The sequence below is a fragment of the Chlorocebus sabaeus genome, chromosome 9, assembly GCF_047675955.1.
Source record: "Chlorocebus sabaeus isolate Y175 chromosome 9, mChlSab1.0.hap1, whole genome shotgun sequence".
Lineage (NCBI taxonomy): Eukaryota > Metazoa > Chordata > Mammalia > Primates > Cercopithecidae > Chlorocebus > Chlorocebus sabaeus.
This window is the reverse complement of record NC_132912.1, coordinates 82316815-82339330: the sequence shown is the minus strand read 5'-3', so window position 1 is coordinate 82339330 and position 22516 is coordinate 82316815.

The window sequence follows — 22516 nt, the reverse complement described above, 5'->3', positions numbered from 1 at the left end:
AGTTCCAGGAAATGGGAATGACAAGTGTAAAGGCATCCTGCGGTAAATTATGCTTAGTTTATTGATGTATTCACTTAGGAAATAGCTAAAATGCCCGTGGGGCTGGAGCTGAGTGACAGAGGGAGTGGGAGGAGATGAGGTCCAAGAGGTCATTCGAGCTGTGTTAGCGATGGTGGCTTTTATTCTGACCCAGGCTTCTGTGTGGAAACGAAATAGTAGAGACACCAACACAGAAGCAAGGAAATCATTTGGGAGGCTGTTGCAATAATCCAGAGGACAGAAATGATGGTGGCTTTGTCTCGGATGGAGGGCTAGAAAGTTAGTCAGATTCAGGATATATTTTGAAGGTAGAATGGGCCAGATTTGCTGATGGATTACATGTAGTGTGTGAGAAAAAGATTACTGCAAGGCTTTTGACCTGAGCATTTACTGGGATGTTCTCCAGATTGCCGTAGGAGGATAGCAAAACCTATTATTAAACCCCAAATTAGCAAGCCGGATAGTTAAACCTACATTTAAACTACAATAATAATTGGAATGATGTGATAAATGGAGCATAATTTTTTTAATCTGTGAAAAAGAATAGAAACTTAGAAAGGACCTTAATTCAAATGAGAATTCAATATAAAAGTAGCATTTCAAATCATCATAAAAACGATAAGAAATCCAAAGTATTGTGCTGAAACAACTAGCTAGCCAGCTGGGAAAAAAAAAAAATATATTGGATACTTACCACTACTTAATATATCTTGCAGCAAAATAAATTTCAGATTCATGTACCTCCCCAAAACTGTGAAGACAAAGAGGGACTAGAAAGCTCTAGAAGAAAATACAGAACAATATTCTTTAACTCTTCAGGTAGTAAAGACTTTTATAACACAAAATACAGAAGCCATAACTTTCTAGTTCATTTTAAAAAACGAAACCAAAAAAAAAAAAAACCTTCTGCATCACAAACACCAAACACCCAAGAAATAAAGTCAAAAGATGAATAAGAAATTGGGAGGAGGAGAGGGTTATATGTGCAAGTATTACAAACATATATAATGTTACTTTTCAATTTTTCTGTATTAATAAAAATTTAATTCAAAAATCTCATATAAAAATATGAAGAAGGAACATAAACCCTACGGAGAGTCAGGAACTGAGCATTAACTTTGAACATGTGGGAGAAGCTTGGCACTGAAAACAGAAGGATAGCTTAACCATCTGACTAAGGAGGTATAGACACCTCTTATATACCTTATATAAATACCCTGTCATACTCACTTGGGCAGATGGCTGTCCCTCTGCACATTTTCTGAAAGACGATTTGAGGTTTACCCTGGGGAGAAGTCGTCATGGAGGGACACCGGATTCCAGCACCCTAGATACGGTGAAGAGCTGAATTAAAAACCAAAGGGCAAAGTTAAGATCTGTCTATTAAATGGTGAGCCTTATAACCCTTTTACTGACCGCTTGCTTATAACTCCTTCCCATGTCCCCTCTCCACTGTAGCCTGACAGAGTAGCCAAGCGAAAATACTAACATTTGTAACACAAATAAATAACCCTGAAGTAATACCCATCATCACTCCTAAGTGTGAACCGATAGACAATGATTGACCTGTGAGGTAAACCTTTAATGTGAAAAACTGAACCAAAAAAAAAAAAAAAAAAAAAAAAAAACAGTGAAAAAATTTTAAAGTTAATAGATGCATTAACTCCAAGACAAGTAAGTGTGATTTAAGAAAATAAAAAGTTGTGTGTAGCTCTGCTGCGAATACTATTTTTCTGATTCTAATAATTAAACTATTAAATTTGATTTTCTCCAAACTGGGTAACTAAAAGAGGACAGCTGTTTTCTCTTCAGAACCTTGTAATGTTATTTGACTATGAAAATTATGTACAAGCCAGGCATTGTAGTGCACACTTGTAGCCCCAGCCACTCCAAAGGCCGAGGCTAGAGGATTGCTTGAGTCCAGGAGTTTGAGGCCAGACTGGGCAACATAGCAAGACCCCATCTCTTTAAAAGAAAATTTTAAAAACTATATACAGACAAGTCCCTGAAGGTCCTAGTCAGTCATCGGGGAAGTTGGGCAAGGGAGAACAAGAAACTTAAATAAGAGATAAAAGGATTGATAAGGATGAATACAATTGTAGGTGGTCTGTCACTTAATGATTTCCAGAGCCTTAGCTGTCACCTTACAATTACTCTTGACTTTGGGATACATATGGTGCCCTAAAGATTGTTGACATGGACATCTTGGAATCATTAGAGCATAGAAAATCATACAAGTTGCTGAATACAAGTGCATGATATCAAAATCCATTATATTCATATACAACCAATAATTACCAAAATACCAAGAAATAAATTTAATGAAAGATGTGAAGATCTTTATGGAGAAAGTATACAATTTTAGTAAAGAACACATAAGAAGACCTCAGTAAATGAAGAATGCAACATATACAAAAATTGTAAGAACTGTCATCATAATGACGTCAGTTTCTCCCCAAATTAATCTTTACACTTAGTGCAATTACAATTGAAATCTCTTCAAGGATTTTCATGCACATTGACAGGCTGATCTTAAAATTCATATGAAAGAATAAAGAAAGGCAACATAATTTTCAAGGCAAATAAAAAAGGGACGCTTATCTTACAAGGAAAGCAAACCTCATTATAAAGCCGGAATAATTGAAACAGCATATTTCAATATGACACAAAAATACCAGTGAAAAAGAATAGCGAGTTCATAACAGTTCCATATAAATATGAACAGTAGCAAGACAATTGTCTAACCATATGGAAAAAGATAAAATCAGATAACTATCATTCCATACAAAAATAAATTTTAGATAAATTAAAGATCTAAATATAAAATGCAAACTTTAAAATGTTTAGAAAACATACAGCAGCCAGGCGTGGTGGCTCACACCTGTAATTCCAACACTTTAGGAGGCCAAGACGGGCAGATCACTTGAGGTCAGGAGTTCGAGACCAGCCTGGGCAACATGGCAAAACCTCATCTCCATTTAAAATACAAGAAATTAGCCTGGCATGGTGGCAGGCACCTGTAATCACAGTTACTAGGGAGGCTGAGGTGGGAGAATCACTTGAACCCAGGAGGTGGAGGTTGTAGTGAGCCGAGATCATGCCATTGCACTGCAGCCTGGGTGACAGAGTAAGACTCCGTCTTGGGTTTAAAAAAAAAAAAAAAAAAAAGTAAACATACAGCAAAAAAAATTTTAATGACATTGACATAGGGAGAGATTTCTTAAACAAGATCCGAAAAGCACAAACTCTGAAGAAAAAGACCTAATTATATATAGATCACACAGATAATTGATTAGATGGATATTTAAAACTTCTATTTAACAAAATACAATCCATCTAGTACCTGGAATGTATAAAGAATTTCTACAAATTCATAAAGAAAGAAAAGATTTTAAGAATGACAAAAGATGTGAAAAGGCAATTCACAGACAAGGACCCCCAAACCCAAATGATCAATAATCTGGTAGAAGGTGCACAACCTCTTGAGTAATCAGGAAAACGTAGTATTAAAAATAAACAAGAAAATACTGATATACTTTGGATATGCATCCCCTTTAAATCTCATGTTGAATTGTAATCCCCAATGTTGGAGGTGGGACCTGGCAGGAGGTGACTGGATTGTGGGAGTGGCCTCTCATGGTTTAGTGCTGTCCACACAACAGTCAGTGAGTTCTCGTGAGATCTGGTCGTTTAAAAGCGTGGAACTTTCCCCTCTCTCTCTTACTCCCGCTGTGTCATGTGAGATGTCTGCTCCCTCTTTGCCTTCCACCATGATTGGAAGTTTTCTGAGGCTGCCCCAGAAACAGATGCCAGCACTATGCTTCCTATACAGCCTGGAAAACCATGAGCCAATTAAACCTCTTTTCTCATAAATTACCCAGTCTCAGGTATTTCTTCTCAGCAATGCAAGAACAGCCTAACACAAATACCATCTGACATACATCTGATTATCAAAAAAGTCTGACAATACTAAATGTTGGGGGAGAATGAGGGAGTGTAAGCTGGCACAACAAGCTTGGAAAACCATTTGGCAATGTTGAGTGAAATTGAAAATGCATGTACTCTAGGACCCAGCAATTTCATGTGTAGAATTTAACTCAGAAAAACTTTTGCTCAATTGTAAGATCCAAAAAGCAAAAGCCATCAGTGGTATATTATTAGTAAAAATAAAAAACTGAAACAATCTAAATGTCCATTGACATTAGCTAATGATAAACTGTCAGATATTCTTATATAATATACAGCAATTAAAGTTACTTAATAAGTTATATGGAGGTCATTATGCTAAGTGAAATAAGCCAGGCGCATAAAGACAAACACTGCCTGTTTTCACTTATTTGTGGGATCTAAAAATCAAAACAATTGAACACATGGAGATAGAGAGTAGAAGAGGGTTACCAGAGGCTGGAAGCGGGAGGAGGAAATGGAGATGGTTAATGGGTTAAAAAAAAAAAAAAAAAGTAGTTAGAAACAATGAATAAGACCTAGTATTTGACAGCACAACAAGGTGACTACAGCCGATAATAATTTAAGTGTACATTTAAAAATAGCTAAAATAATATATTGGATTGTTGGTAACACAAAGAATAAATGCTTCAGGGGATGGGTACTCCATTTTACATGACGTGATTATTTAACATTACATGCCTGTATTAAAAAAACCCATGCACCCCATAAATATATACAATTGCTATGTATCCACAGAAATTAAAATTAAAAATCAAATAGTGAAAAATAAAAACAAAAAATGTAAAATTACTTAAGAAGCTATATATGCATAAAAACAAATAAAACTAAAAGATATTTTTGTTGAGCAAAGAAAGGAGATTGTAATTTGATAAAATGTGATACCATTAATGTACTATTTTAAGACATAAAGCATATATAGCTAATAATATAATATGTAGAGCTATATGTTTGTGAATGTGTAATAAAGTTATAATAACATACACAGGAAGGATCACACAAAACTTCAGTATAGGAACTACCTCTTCAGAAAGAAGTAGGAGATGAAATGTTTTTAATTTTATCTGAAACATTACATATTTTAAATATATACATTCATTTAATCTAGGTACTGGGCATGGGAGTCGGGATTTGTCACATAATTTTGACATTTTCCAAATGCTGAAAATAGATCACAATTTAAAGAGAGAAAGAGAAGCAGACAAACTTAATCTAGCACCAAAGCCTTAGTCATCACTGAGAAGGAATGATTTTAAGTAACACATAATATTTCTACTCAGATTCTTCATTGAATCAAGTCTCCACCATCACATGGGCTCATGCCCAACGTTTTCTGGGAAAGACAGGAGGCTAAGAGAGGGAGAAGGAGGGAAATGCTGTAAATATGAACTGCAAGTATGCTATTCTTAAAATTCTAGAAGACATAGTGGTGCAAGGCATGGTGGAGCAATTTTTTTCTTGCACTTCCTTTTTGATTCCTGGTACACACTAAGGCTGTGGAAACACAGAAGAGCAGTACAATTCAACACCAAGGAGGAGACAGGCATCCTTTCTGTATATTGGAGCTATGCTGACCGGAGGCTAATTTCAACAATGTGAAAAGTAAGCTTTCTTTTAGGTGCTCTGCTGGAAGTTTAACACTAGCTAGCATTGCTATTGAGAGTCATTAGCCACTCATTAGCTCCACTGAGAGCACATTTTTTATAGCCATGATATTGCAAGTGAAGTTCAGAGACATTAAATATACTTGCCCAAGTTCACATCGCTGTTAAGTAGAGGGGTCAGGATTCAAACTTAAGTTTCTCTGACTCTAAAAATCCAAGCTCTTAAGTGGGACGCAGTGGCTCACACCTGTAATCTCAGCACTTTGGGAGGCTGAAACGGGCAGATCACCCAAGGTCAGGAGTTCGAGACCAGCCTGGTCAACATGGTGAAACACTGTCCCTATTAAAAACACAAAAATTAGCTGTTCATGGTGGCAGGCACCTGTAATCCCAGTTACTTGGGAGACTGATTCAGGAGAATTGCAGGAGAATTGCTTCAACCCAGGAGGCGGAGGTTGCAGTGAGCCAAGATAGCACCATTGCACTCCAGCCTGGGCAACAGAGTGGAAACTCCATCTAAAAATATATAAATAAATAAATAAATAAATAAATAGCTGGAGATACTTCAATAGAAAGAATTTAAAGAAGAGGGAAAAAAAGAGAATCAGAAGAGAGAAGGGATGGGAAGTATATTTGTTACTTATTACTGCAAAGCAGTATTACCAGAAATTTAGTGGCTTAAAATAATACATTTATTAGCACATCATTTCTTTTTCTTTTTCTTTCAACTTTTATTTTAGAATCAGGGGCACATGTCCAAGTTTATTACATGGATATATGGTGTGATGCTGAGGTTTGGGGTACAAATGGCCCCATCACCCAGGTACTGAGCACACTACCCAATAGATTTTCAACACTTCCCTGTTTCCCTGCCTCCTCCCTCTAGCAGTCCCCAGTGTCTGTTGTTGCCATCTTTATGGTAAACATGCCATCCATGTGTACCCAACGTTTAGCTCCCACTTTTAAGTGAGAACATGCAGTATTTAGTTTCCTGTTCCCGCATTAACTTGCTTAGGATAATGGCCTTCAGCTGCATCCCTGTTGCTGCAAAAGTCATTCTCTCTTTCTTTTTTTATAGATGTGTAGTATTCTATGGTGTGTATACACCACATTTCCCTTATCCAATCCATCATTGATGAGTACCTGGATTGAGTCCATGTTTTTACTGTTGTGTGACCCAATTTCTGTAGGTCAGGAATCCAGGCATGGCTTAGTGTCAGGGTCTCACAAGGCTGAAATCAAGATGTTGATCAGGTTGGTTTGACTGGGAAAGATCTGTTCCAAACATAGATGGTTGGTCGCAGAAGTCAGTTTCTCATGGCCTATTGGACTGAGAGCCTCCTTTTCTTGCTCTCAGTGGAGGCTGTCTTCATTTCCTGCCTGGTTCTTGGCCAAAGGCCACCCTCAGTTCCTTGCCACATGGGCCTCCTCAACATGACCCTTTGCTTCATCAATGCCAGCAAGATGGGCATTTGTGGGGGGCTGGTTGTGGGGAGAAGTGGGGATGGTTAATGAGTACAAGAAATTGGAAACAATGAATAGGACCCAGTATTCAACAGCTCAACAGGGTGACTATACTCAGTAATAATTTAATTGTACATTTAAAAATAACTAAAAGGGTGTAATTGGATTGCTTGTAAGACAAAAGATAAATGCTTGAGCAGATAGATACCCAATTTTCCATGACGTGATTATTACTCATTGCATGCCTACACCAAAATATCTCATGTACCCCATAAATACATACAACTACTATGTATCCACAAAAACCTTTTCTAAAAGATGGGCATTGTACCTTAATAATGTAATTGCAGAAGTGAAATGCTGTATGCTATCACCTTTGTAGTATTCTGTTGGTTAGAAACAAGTCACAGATTCCATTCACAATAAAGGGGAAGGGATTACACAAGGGCGTGATACCAGAAGATGGGAATCTTCAGGGGCCATCTTAAAGTCTGTCCACAACAGGGAGCAGAGAATGTTAGGCCTCCATACTCTAGCTTGCCTCTCTGTAAGCCTAAAGGAAATCCCCAAAACCCAAATTTTATTCGATTTTGTCACCTGCCAGATGCATAATCATCCTTCAAAATGCAGATCAACTATTCGTTTAACCATTAAATTGTTTTTAAATTTTTGTCTCTTATCTCCACATTCCATTATTCCCTCCTCTGTTGTACCGTGGTGTTCTGTTCAAACTTCTAATAGAGATAGCACTTAACGCTTGGTATTATTATCTGCTTATGTGCCCCTTTCATACTATCAGCTTTTGAGGGCATAGCCTGTCTTATTTATTGAAATATTCACAGAATGTATGCAAATGTCTGACATATATTATGGATTGTTCATAGGTGTTCACTGATGAACTACTATATTAAATATCTCAAGATAAGGGATAATAAGTCCCAGGAAAATGACATAGATATTAAGTCCTGTAAGTAATCAGAGGAGTGAGAAATTACATTTATTTCATATGACTCCAGAGATAGCAATTGGACTGATAGGTAAATGTTACAAGGAAAGCAAGTTTAGGCTCACTCTAAAGAGGTGTATGAATAATCAAACTATCTCAAGAGCTGATCTGTTTCTCCAAACTCACTAGAGTTTCTTATCATTACAGGCCAGTGGTCTGGGATTCCTGTATTTGTTAAAGTATGGGACCAAGGACCCCTAATATCTTTTCCTAACTTCTAATCTGTGATTTCACGAAGTTACTGAGTGTTTGTTTCCATTAGGCATCTCATCTGTATTTTATTCTTGAGTTTTATATTTAAGAGGAATTCTTCTTGGAGGACATGATGAAGGAATTGGAAATAGAGTGAGCTCAGAGCTTTTTTCAACAAACCAAAACTTAGGCTGCATTCAGGTGAAGGATTTCCCCTGCGTCATGCATCCTGTCTATTGGGATGAAGAAGAGGCACCGGAATAAGAATTCTGGTTCACAAATGGGGTAACTATGTGCTGAGGTTTGCAGTAACCATTTGGTGCAGAGAAGCAAAGAAGCAAGCAAGAGAAAGGCAAGATACCAAATGTTTTGGCCTGTGTCACATGGAAGAAGACGAAAAAGAGAAAAAGAGTCTTTTCAGTGGAAAGAAAATGGAAATAATTTGATTCTAGGTAGTAAGAACCCATTAAATGTCTTTCGGTGGAAAAAGCCTGAGAGATAATGACAGTAAACCCCACCGGCTTCTTTTCTTGTATGACCTGTCTAAGCTGCCTGTCTCCCCAAGAGCTTTTTTCTTTGCCCACCAAGAAATCCAAACCCCTCTTCCTCTCTGTTTCCCCTCCAAAGCTATTTTCCTCTTCTTCCTCAGCCACCCAAACTTTTTCTTGATTGATCACCTAAATTGTGTTCATTTTCTCAGGGTATTTATTCCAAGTTTGATCTCTGTTGCTAGGTTCTCAAGACTGGGGCACCCAAGACACCATTGACCTCGTCTGCCCCAAGTGTCTCAAGGTTTTGAGAGCAGCCCAGGGAAGAACAGAAAAGATGTCTTCTTTCAAGATTTCTCTGCATGCTGTTCTTAGTGCTTTCCACTTGTGTAAAAGTGGATGTTTGATGGAGCTGGTAGTTTTGTATTCTGTAGTATTTGTAGTGTATCTCTACCATGTCACCTCCCACAGTCCATTTTATTGCTCACTGTTTTAAAATATGCTTTGCACATAGTACAGACTCCAGTAGCATGGGATGAAATGAATTGAATGTGCTTTCATAGTAGTCTGCTTCGGTGGACTCAGCAGGCACTACAAAGCATTAATGAATCAATCTTTTGTTTCTACAAGAAAATAATTAGGTTACAGGTAAGTTAAAATCAGTGCCAATGTCTATGAAAGGGATATTGGGGCTATCTTTAAAAATTAAAAAGTCACTTAACATTTGACCCAAAAACTTTACTTCTAGGAATTTGTCACATAGATTTATTCACACATGAGTAAATGAGATAAGTTTAAGATTACTACATGGCATGCTGTTCATAATAGCAAACCAAAAGAAACAACCTGAGGTTTAAAGAATAGGGTTCAAATTAATTATATCACAGCACATGGTCACAGTGAATTAAAAGGCAGCCCTTCAGAGAAATGAGGCAGATATTTCCATACTGATATGAAACTCTATATATGTTAAGAAAAGTAAGGTGCAAAAGGGTATGTATATGCTCTGTTCATAGCTACCATTTCACAACATTTGTGTGAAAATATATATTCCTGTGTACATTTGTGCATATATACATATATAAGCAATTTAAATACCATAAAATTTCAAGGAAAATCAATGCAAGGCTTTATCCATAGCTACCATTATCTAAATATTTGTTACACTGGGTGCAGTGGCATTAGCTTCTGAAATCCAAGCCTAAACTTGAAGATGGCTGGAAACAATCCAGTCTCTGTTAGCTAAGCATGTAATGAAATAGCTAGCCTGCACCTGTGGGAACAAAAACAGTAGGGTTTTGCCTCACTTACATCAGTAGACCAAGAGGACATTAACTGTCTTCTCTAAGCAGGTACCTCTAAATCAATTTAATTCAGTACTTAGAGTCCTAACAGTCCAGGAGCCCTTCAGATTTCCTCATGCTTATTCCTCTTTCTTTTAAAGTTCTGAATCTAAATACTTCTTTTCAGGCCCTGTTCAAGCTTTCCCCTACAAAACATCTCAACTGTGAGAGCCCCTAGTAATGGCACCCTTTCCTGGCCCTATAGAGGTTTTGGTCCAGGTCTTTTCTGGGTACTTGACATATTAGTTATATTATCTCCATGTACGTGTTCTGAATTCCTAAGTAGACCATGAACACCTGCAGAGCAATGTCACTCATTGGAGGCAGACAGATGTGGATTCAAATCAACTAGCTGGAAACCACATGTTACTATGTAACCTTACACTAAAGCTCTCTAAGCCTCATCTATAAAATAAAAATGATAAAACCTACTTTAGGGTTTTGATGTGATGATTAAATCAAGCAACACATGAGAAACTGCCTGTCCCAGCATCTGATACATGTGAGTATCAGAGGTGAGTCATGTTGCCCCCCAGGCTCTAACAAAGTAATTTGTAGAAAGGAAGTCATTGGTGCATATGTATTTATTATAACATGGTTTTTTTTTTTTAAGAAAAGAAACAAAACATAAACATAATTTTCAAATATAAACAGTGCAGTAGTCAAATATCGTGCAGGGCAGAATTTTATATTAATATCCCTTCCATCCGTTCTATATGACAGAATTGTTTTCAGTAAAATTGGAAAAAGAAATGATGAATAATGGCCAGAAAAGAAATGCAGATGGAGAAATTTTCTTTAACTTCAAATATATAATCATTTTGGTGCAAATAATAATAAATTAAACATTTCAGTAAAATAAGGGAAAATAAAACATTGATCCTTTTTAACCATGTTAATAGTTTTTATACAAAGGAAAATACCTATATATTGGTCTATGGCAGAAATAAATAACATTACATTTTCTCTTCTTAAGTGTTAACTTAGAAAATTTTATAATGACTTCATCAAATTTGACCTTCGCATTTTCACATTCAATGAATAGTCTAGCAGGATTTACCTACCAATCTATCTTGAAAGAAAACAATATGTTATAATAATTTTAATTTGGAAGTTTCTTTCACATGAGGCAACAGACACACATTTAAACATGAAGATAATTTTGGCAGACTCATAAAAATTGGATTTAACAAGAAATTTGGGAAATTGTAATATCCTTATATCTTTGTCTTTAGGAACAATTCTAAGGGCTTTCAAAGGTCTCCCAAAAAATTTCTATTAAAATGCTATCTTCACCAGAAATATTTGTCAGAAATTTCTTTTCTATAATTTAGTAAAAGCTTCCTGGTTTTCATCTTATACATGAGTCTGAGAAAAATGACTGAATAACAGTAAATATTGGCTTTTTGTGGTTTTTTTAATCCATTGCTTTAAAATGGGTATCCAGTGCTTGGTATTCAGACACTGACTTTTGCTTTCTTCTAGCAATGAAATACCAACTTTTTCATTGTTTCTCTTGGCATTCTTTGAACTTTTATTCTTTTTTAAATGTAAACATCCAAGTTTCTTACATTATGTTGTTGTAGAGCCTTCTCTACAATATCTATGCACAGATCTTCAAGGAATAATTTTAAAGCTTTATGTTTCACTATATATTATTCAAGTCTGATTGTGGCTATTTGCAAACATTTTTATATCTGATTAACCTCATCTAAAAATTTTATGCCATTAAAAAAATTCAAAAAATATTACTTACATCTATCATTGTTTGTTCTGAATCCACTGTTTAAATGAAGGAATATGTAAGTGGTAGAGTTGGTTGTCCAGAAACTTCAATTATTGTCTATTATGAGCTTACTTTCAAAACAAATGCGTATAGTTTAATTCCATGAGTCAGAGGCTAACAGTATAACTGGAAATTCTCCAAATTAACTTCCATGTAGTAGTATGCAAAGCTATTAAAGGATTAGTAATGTAAATGTACTAATTAGAAACTTATGTAAGTGTAACTAAAACTCAACAGGTGACAAAATATTCTAAATTTAGATTACGATGATGGCTACACAACTCTGTGGATATACTACAAATCATTTAATTGTATACTTTATATAGATCAATTTTATGGTATGTGAATTAGATTAAAAAAAACCTCAAGAGGAACTGCAGTGATTATTTAGAACTTAAATCAGTAATATATTTTGGGGGATAGGAGTATCTCATCACTGGCATTCTGTCGAATTACTGAAAGATTTATACTATTCTTAAATTCCCTACAATAAGCCCGCTATGGTCTGCACCCAGGGCGAACAGCACCTGTATCCTTACAACTTTGGCACACCGCTGGGTCGATTAGTGTAGTCATAATTCTATGTAACATAATTACTATTAAATTCTACTCCATTAGGCTTAAACTCAGGGCAAGGATCCAAATATATGCCGTGTCTATTATGACTGCCCAAATGCTAACCCACAGTAATCCAGGGGATTGTGGAATCCGGCACTAAATGACATATTCAGGAATGACCTTGCAGCATCCCTGCTTCTGATACTGAATTTTCTGTCTTGCGGTTTCTTATCTGTTTCTGTCTCTCTCCCCCTCACTCTTTCTCTCCTTCTTCCTTTCCTCTCTCCAGCGTTCTGAGTTAGAAATATCTGAAAATTATTCTGAGAGGCTTAACGTTCTTAAACCTGCCAGTTGACTGTGACTTTTTAACACCAGCTGAATAAGGTGATCTTTCTTTGCTAAGGTGCGAAGGTTACAGCAGCTGTGTAGCTAAAACACCTATATTTATACTAGTTCGACCTCCTTTTCCTGCAAAGGCAGGAGAAATTTTAATCCACATACCAAAAGTTTGCTTTGTTTTGAGGTGGGCCAAATATTAATGTTAAGACATGACTCCGTTTTTCCCATTCCCTGCCAGGGTGGTGGGCTGGGGACAGTTCAGAAATTAAAAACAGAGCAATCACTTATGTAAGCACACCCTTTATGGGATGTTTCTGTCAAAACCCAGAAATTGTGGCTCTCCTTTCCATTTCTCATCAATTGCCCTCTCCCCACTCCCTATTCCAAACAGCACAGTTCTCCTTATAGCAAGCAAAAGGGCCTCACCCAAAGTCTTAAGCATTTTTCTCCCAGTCCAATATGCTTTCTGTCCACTGTTTCCCAGGAAGCTGTATTCTTTTTATTTTTATTTTATTTTATTTATTTTTTTGGAGAGATGGAGTCTCACACTGTCACCCAGGCAGGAATGCAGTGGCACCTCCTAGTTCAAGCAATTCTCCTGCCTCAGCCTCCCAAGTAGCTGGGATTACAGGCGCATGCCACAATGCCTAGCTAATTTTTTGTATTTTTAGTAGAGATGGGGTTTCACTGTGTTGGCCAGGCTGGTCTAGAATGCCTGACCTCATGATCCACCCACCTTGGCCTCCCAAAGTGTTGGGATTACAGGCCTGAGACACCGAGCCCGGCCGGAAGCTGTATTCACAAAGTGTATTGACACTCTCATTTTCTTTGCTTTTTTTTTTTTTTTTAATTTTATTTTAAGTCCCGAGATACACGTGCAAGACGTGCAGGTTTCTTACATAGGTAAACGTGTGCCATGGTGGTTTACTGCACCTATCGATCCTCTCATTTTCAATCTCTTCTCACTTTTTCCATTTCCTGATCTCCTGATAGAGTATGTCCCTTTTCCCTAGGACACCAATGGATGGAGCCCTTGGGCAAATAAGAGCCCAGGAGACAGGAACACAACATGGACAGGCTCACCAAGTTGAGGGTTACTCATCTGTTCTCCATACAATAAAGGAATAAGCAACGTTTCTTGGCCTGACTATCTAGGGCTTACCAGGGTAGACAGTGAATGCCAAATCTCACCCTCTGAGAGATCAACTATCCTCAAAATAGGATTTGGGTGTGTGTAGGAGGGGAGAGTGTGTGTGTGTGTGTGTGTGTGTGTGTATAGGGAGCATATATATATTGAAAAAGCATATAATAGTGCAGTGGAAGGCAGTACAGTGCCCTGGCTAATAGCATGGCCATTAGTGTGGTCACTGACAGGCTATGGGATCTCATAACATTATTTTTTCTCTTTAAACTTCAGTTTCTGTATATGTAAAATGAGGCTAATAAAATATCTCCTTCATTGAAAGACAGACTTTTTTTTTTTTTTTGGTATTTCAATGTTTATGTATTGTCTTCATTTTCTGTTGCTTTTAACAGAAAACCTCAAATGAAGTAATTTATAAAGACAAGGAATTTATTTCTTACAATTATGGAGCCTGGGAAGTCCCAGGTTGAGAGGCCACATCTGGTGAGAGCCTTCTTGCTGGTGGGGACACTCTGAAAACTCCCAAGAGAGTGTAGTATATCACGTGGTGAGAAGGCTGAGACTGCTAAGATGCTCAGGCCCTCTTCTTATAAAGTCACCAGTCTCACTCCCATGATAACCCATTTAATCCATGAATGAATCAATCCATTCATGAAGGAAAAGTCCTCATGATCCAATCATCTCTTAAAGCCCAACTTCTCAATACTGCCCCATTGGGGATCAAATTTCAACATGAGTTTTGGAGGGGACAAATATTCAAACCATAGCAATGAAATTGGAATTATCTTACAATCTGAACTGTTTTATATTATTTGTATACTAGTGCGATGGCTAATATTAAGTGTCAACTTGATTTGATTGAAGGATGCAAAGTATAGTTTCTGGGTGTGTCTGTGAAGGTGTTGCCAGAGGAGATTAACATTTGAGTCAGTGGACTGGGAGAGGAAGATCCACCCTCAATGTGGGTGGGCACCATCCAATCTGCTGCCAGTGCGACTAGGAAAAGCAGGTGGAAGAAGGTGGAATACACTGTCTTGCTGAGTCTTCCAGCAGTCATCTTTCTCCCTTGCTGGATGCTTTCTGCCTTTGAACATCAGTCTCCAGGTTCTTCGGCCTTTGAACTCTTGTACTTACACCACTGCCCGGAGCTCTCCAGTCTTCAGCCACAGATTGAAGGCTGCACTGTTGGTTTCCCTACTTTTGAGGCTTTGGGACTCAAACTGAGCCACTTCTGGCTTCGTTGCTCCTCAGCTTGCAGATGGCTTATCATGGAACTTCACCTTGTGATGGTGTGAGTCAATTCTCCTTAATAAACTCTCCTTTATATATACATATATCCTATCAGTTCTGTCCTTCTGGAGAACTCTAATACTACTAGTAACTACCTGCTAGGGTTTTTTGAGGCTTCCAGGTGATAGTGCCTGTAAAATGAACTTCACTGTTACAGATTCTCCAGTGACAGATGTTTTCTCTCCAAGAAAGTAAGAGAAATATGTTAGAATCTGTGAGAACATGAAATTTTATTTATATTACTAGGCCATTGGTTTGTGTATGTGTGTGTATTTCTTTTGCCCACAAATCTTCAACTTGGGCGGAGCTCAGCTGAGACCGCTGACCTCTGCTTCAAGAGGTAACAGCCTGGGAAGCTTGAATGGGACTGGAGGATCTGCTTCCAAGAAGGCTTACCCATGTGTTGGGTGTGGCGTTTTCTACATGTTTAAATTGTAATATTTATTTTATTGAGGTATAGTTTATATACCGTAAGTCCACCAACTTAAAATGTGCATTTCAATGATTTTTTAGTAAATTTATCCAGTACAACCATTACCACCATCCAGTTTTGAAACATCTACACCACCCCAAAAAGTTATTTTGTGCTTTTCTGTAGTTAATCCCCACTTTTATTCCCAAGTCTAGGCAAACACTGATCTGCTTTATTTGGGTCTTTATAAATTTGCCTTTGTTGGACATTTCATATAAATGAAATCATACAATATGTAGGTCTTTTGCATATGGCTTTTTTTTTCACTTGGTGTAATGTTTTTGATGTTCATCCATGTTTTAGCATGTGTCAGTAATTTGTCCCTTTTATGGCTTAATAATATCCCATTGTGTAGATATACCACATTATTTATCTATTCACCAGTTAATTGACATTTGGATTATGTTCAATTTTTATCTATTGATAAAATAATCTGCTGTGAATATTCATGTACATAGTATTTGAAATTAGAAATATGTTTTATTTCTCATCAATAGATTCCTAAGTGTGAAATTGCTGAGTCATATGGTTACATTTTGGTTTAGGTTTTGTATATGTGTGTTTTGTTTCTTTTTGAGACAAGGTACTTGGTATGTGGCTCAGACGGGTCTCAAATTCCTGGCCTCAAGCGATCCTTCTGCCTCAGCCTCCCAAGTAGCTGGGATTACAGGAGCACAACACCACACCCAGCTTATGTTTAACTTTTAAAGAAGCTGCCAAAGTGTTTTTCCAAAGTCGTCGTACTTACATTTTGTATTCCCACCAGCAGTGGATAAGGGTTCCAGTTTTTCCACATCCTCTCCAACATTTGTTTGTCTTTTTAATAAGACATTTTTTAAAATTGTGACAAAAAAGCACATAACAAAATGTACCACCTAAACCATTTGTAAGCACACAGCTCAGTTGTGGTAAGTATAGTCATATTGTTATGCAACCAGTCTCCAGAACTTTTTCATCTTGCAAAAGTGAAAGTCTATACTGATTGAACAACTCCCCATGCATGACCCTTAGACCCTGGAAACCACCATTGTACTTTCTGTTTCTGTGAATTTGACTACTCCAGAAACCTCATGTAAGTAGAATAATACAGAATAAGTCATTTTGTGGCCAGTTTATTTCACTTAGCGTAATGTCCTCAAAGTTCATCCATGGTGCATCCTGTGTCAGAATTTCCTTCCTGTTTAAGGCTAAAGACACAAATTTTTAAAGAATAGGGAATGCTGTATTTATCATCCTTAGGGTTAAGCAAAGTCTCTCACTCCTGGCTGCAGGGGAATGGGAAAGTAATGGGAAGGGAAGGAGAAGGACTTGGGAGAAAGTTTCCAAAAAATAGAAAGGCATACGGGAAGGAATTAGGAATACACATTGTATCCCTAGGGTGAGCCCAAACTTCCTTTGTCAGTAAAGTGTAAATATCTTTCTGCCTTTTCACAAGATTGTATTATATAGTATATATAAAGGTCTTCCTAGGCCAACTGGCTTTTGGAGTCCCCATCACTCTTAATTGATTACAAAGTTGGCTTTGCATTTAGTCCCTGTAATTAGATTCTGTTAGGCATTGCAGAAAAGTGCAACCAACCATGATTCAGAGCATCTGGAAATAGGTTTGTTTGTTAAAGAGCTGTTTCATGTAGACTTGTTTAACAACGTTTATAGCATTAACATGTTTATTACTGTTTAATCTCAGGAGTAAAATTGCAAGCATCAGTCTCAGTAAATGACAATATATTGTTCTGGATTATTTAAACAATTAAGAGAGTGAGGTGCTCATTTATTGCTCTAAAGAATAGTCTTGCCAGGAGCAGTGGCTCATGCATGTAATCCCAGCACTTTGGGAGGCCGAGGCAGGCGGATCACGAGGTCAGAAGATCAAGATCATCCTGGCTAACACGTTGAAACCTCGTCTCTACTAAAAATACAAAAAATTAGCCAGGTATTTGGCATGCGCCTGTAGTCCCAGCTACTTGGGAGGCTGAGGCAGGAGAATTGCTTGAACCTGGTGGGCGGAGCTCACAGTGAGCTGAGATTGTCCCACTGCACTCCAGCCTGGGCTACAGAGCGATACTCCATCTCAAAAAAAAAAAAAAAAAAAAAGAATAATCTTTACTTTTAGATGGCAATACCAGCTGCAAAATGTGCAATTGTTATAATATAGTACAAAAATGATCAGAGCAATACAGTTGAAAGACTCCATCCAGAATATTTATATCATAGCCTAAAATGACAATTCATATCAGAGAAGAAAGGAACTAAATTTCTAAAGATGCTTGTGGAGGGTCACAAGATAGGAGAAAGCTGTTTTGTTGTTGTTGTTTGTTTGTTTGTTTTGTTTTGTTTGAGATGAAGTCTCGCTCTGTCACCCAGGCTGGAGTGCAATGGCACGCCCTCACTCTCGGCTCACAGTAACCTCTGTCTCCCGGGTTCAAGTGATTCTCCCACCTCAGCCTTTGGAGTACCTGGATCTGCAGGCACGTGCCACCACGCCCAGCTCATATTTTGTATTTTTAGTAAAGACAGTGTTTCACCATATTGGCCATATTGAACTCCTGACCTCAAGTGATCTGCCCGCCTCAGCCTCCCAAAGTGCTGGAATTACAAGCTTGTGCCACCTTGCCTGGCCAGAGGAGACTGTTAAATGGAATTATAAAAAAGAAAAAAAAAGATCTGAGAAGAAGGAACCCTGCAAAAGAGTAGAACACATCTACTATGGGAATAAAATTCTCTCTACATGTAACTTTCTGCTCTAGGATTACAACTGCCTTAATCTTTTTTATATCAAAACTTTGAACTGAGTTTATTAGGGATATTTTCCCATGAAACATTTTTCCTTTTAGATAATAAATCATGGGATAAAACTGCTATGTTTTCATCATTTTTAAAAATTTTATATAAATTAAATAATAGACCTTCCTTTCTTCCTTCCTTTCTTCCTCCCTCACTCTCTCTCTCCTTTCCTTTCCCTCCCTCCCTTCCTTCCTTCCTTTTTCCTTCCTTCCTTTTGTCTTTCTTTCTTTCTTTTTCTTTCTTTTTTTTATTTTTTGACAGAGTCTTGCTCTGTCACCCAGGCTGGAGTGCAGTGGCATGCTTTAGGCTCACTGCAACCTCTACCTCCTGGGTTCAAGTAGTTCTCGTGCCTCAACCTCCCAAGTAACTGGGATTACAGGCATGCACCACCACACTTGGCTAATATATATATATGTGTGTGTAGAGATAGGGTTTTGCCATGTTGCCCAGGCTGATCTTGATTTCCTGACCTCAAGAGATCTGCCCACCTCGGACTCCCAAAGTGCTGGGATTACAGGTGAGACTTTCCATAAAATTTATCAAAACATGTTTTTTTCTTTGTGTTAACAAAGGCCATGGGCGAAATCAGTGATTTCCAAACTTTTTTTTCAAGTGTTGGAAGCCATTCTTTCAATAATTTCTAATGTGGAATTCAAGAACAATAATAGCTACCATTTTTCTGAACAAGCTCCATGTTTCCCATACTGTGCTAAGTGCATTACACATTACCCTCTGTTTGCATTGATCATACATGGTAGGTGCTATTAAACTAATTTTTATATGAGAAAGCTTACCCAAGTCCATTCAGATAGTTTAGAAAAACAGACACATACTGAACTGCTCCAATTACAGCTGGAGATGAGAGGGAATGGGCCACATCCACATTTCCGCCCTCACCATCGCCTTGTTCCAGCTCCCACAACCCGTTCCTAACTTCCAGGGTCTTTGTTGAAATCCCCCTCTGCCTCAGAGTGGCCCATCAAAAGCCTTTCCACTGGGCACTTTGCCGAAGAATGGGGGATGCAGTTGCCCTGTTTAAGAAGGGATCTAGCCAGGGCCCCTCAGAACGTTATGAAAATAAACTATGACTAAGTAAAACCACAGAGGGATTTTTTTCTCATACTTCATCAATCAAAAAAAGAAACAAAAAATGCTTAAACACTCTTCTGCTTGCTGTTTGGTGCTCAAAATTGGTTTTATTGTTAATGAAGAAAAATGGGCTACAGAATGGACAGGATCAGTGTTGAAAGAAATGCAGGTCTTAGAAAGATACACATAACAGAAGCAGCCTTGAAGGAAGCACAGGTCACTCCTGAGAAGTTCATGGTTGGCTCCACCACTGTTGAGGCTGTCTGCTCTTTGCCCTTCCCAAATGGTGGTTCTAATCTAATTTCAGAGACTCATTCAACACTGGGTTCCAACCCTGTGGAGATTCATGGGGGACAAGGAAGTTCATGTATCAATCACAGGTCCCACCCTGGGAATGGTCCCCCTGAAATCTTATGGCCTGTAGCAGGACAGAATTGGGGATGTGGGGGACAGATAATGCCAAAACTTGTGAGATAACAATCTAGACAGCTGTTCAGAAAATATATCACAATTAAGAATGCTTGTCCTACCTGTGTTCCAAACACCCGTTCTGAGCCATTCATTTCCAGCTCTCCTGATTGGGCTCTACCTCCTGATGATTCTGGTTTTACAGTTGGTGGGACTACCTAACCACAAAAGGAAAAGGCCCTGTTGTATATGAAGACTTCAGTGGCCTGTAAGCTCAGAACTGCCCCCAGCACAAATGAGAGCTCTCATCACCCCAAATAAAGCACCCACAGGTCAAAAAAGGTGGGGACATTCGATGGGGTGGCCCTCCCTAGAAACCACTCCTGGACAGCACGGCCTCAAAGGCACAAGGAGAAAACAAAAAAAGAGTGCTTCCCCTATTTGCAAAGACAAACACTTCTTCGTTGAGTGGAGGCGACGCAAAATTGGCAACTGGCCGGCAGTCCCCAGCAGTACCTGAGAAATGAGGTCACCTTTGTTCCAGAGAGGGCAGACTGGTGGTGGCATCCCCTGCAGCTGAGCCAGGCTGTACTATATGGACTATAGCCCCGGGACTCCTGATAGATGTCCTGCTCCACTATGTCACCTCCACCAGGAATGCCTGAATCTTTTCACCAAACCCTTCATTTCACTCTACTCTCTTTGAAATTTCTGACTAAATCCGGGTGTCAACTCCTTCCTTCAACGTCTTCATAAATTGCCCGATTGCCGACTGTTGCTTTGACTCTTCCTCCAGATCTGCCTTGGTCAGCAGCACACCCAGGGAGCTCCTCATCCTCCTCTTCGACTTGGCCAGTGATCCCCTCCAAAGACTTCTCCAAATCTGCCCCTCTCCTTAATTCACCCTCTTTCTCTGGACCATCACCCCGCTCCCCGCATCATAACTCTGTAACCTCTCTGTATTCCGTGCGCTGACAACGCCTACAGCCTGCTGGATATCTTGCAGAGACTTCTTAAATCTGAGCTTCTGAAGGCTGCGAGACCCTGTGGCCTCTTCCACAAGCTGGGTCGGGTGTGGGAGAACTGGGTTGCTACAGCTGTGCTGGGGGTGACAGGAAGCCTAGGCTTCGCATTGCTGTGGGTGACGGTCACATGGAGCCCGGCTCCTGCGGCATCCTCGCTCCTTCCCTGGCCGCCTGGAGCGCGGGAGCTGGCGGGGCAGGTGACCAGTCAGCCACGGCTAACCGAGGCTGGGAGGGGTCGAACAGGCCTGGGCGGGACGCGGTCCCGGGACGCGGTCCTGGTCTGGCAGTTGGATGAACTGCTTGGGCCGGCGCTCCCTGTGCCTCCAGCCAATCGGGATTTCTAAAAAGCAACTCACACTATCCTGAGGCACAGCCAGCGTGGAGAATTTCTACTTTACAGATGCTGGGGTTGGGGGATTTTGAGATCGTCTTTCCTTTCTTATTTGGTGGGATGCAAAGACGGAAACAGCATCCCTGAGATGGAAGCTACATACAGATAGGGCTGTCCTAATAAAGAATCCGCAAGAAACAGAGTGACGGTGATGAGGCCTGAGGGTTCAAATCCCAATGAGGACAGAACTGACTTTAACAAAAGTTTTATTGAGATATAATTACATACCTTAAAGTTTAATAAGTGTACAATTCAATGGTTTTAAGTGTGTTTAAAGAATTCTGCAATCGTCATCATAATCTAATTTTTGAGCAATTTTATTATCCCCCAAAGAAACCTTGTACTCATGAGCAATCATTCATTCATTCTCCCCCAGACCTCCCTGCCCCCAACCCTTAGCAAATACAAATTTACTTTTCAGCTCTATAGGTTTGCCTGTTCTGGATGTTTTATATAAGTGAGATCATACAATATGTAATCTTTTGTGACTGGCTGCTTTCACTTAGCATAATGGTTTGGGCTTTGTTTTGTTTTGTTTTTGGAGTCAGTGTGGCTATCTTGCTCAGCAATCCTCCCGCCTCAGTCTCTGGAGTAACTGGGACTAGCAGCATGTGCCACTCCTCCCAGCAGCAATTTTTTAGGTTTTTAGGTTCATCCATGTTGTAGCACAGCAGTCTCCAACCTTTTCAGCACAGGGACCAGTTTCGTGGAAGACAATTTTTCCACGGATGATGGGGTGGTGGTTTCAGGATGACTCAAGTGCATTACATTTATTGTGCACTTTATTTCTATTATTATTACATTGTGCTATATAATGAAATAATTATACAACTCACCACATTGTAGAATCAGCGGGAGCCTTGAGCTCATTTGCCTGCTACTAGATGACCCTGTCTGGGGGTGATAGGAAACACTGACAGATCATCAGGCATTAGATTCTCAAAAAGAGCATGCAACCAAGATCCCTCAGATGTACAGTTCGCACTAGGGCTCATGCTTGTATGAGAATCTACTGCCATGGCTGATCTGACAGGAAGCAGAGCTCAGATGGTAATGAGAGCCATGGGGAGTGACTGTGAATACAGATGAACATTCACTCACTTGCCCGCCACTCACCTCCTGCTGTGT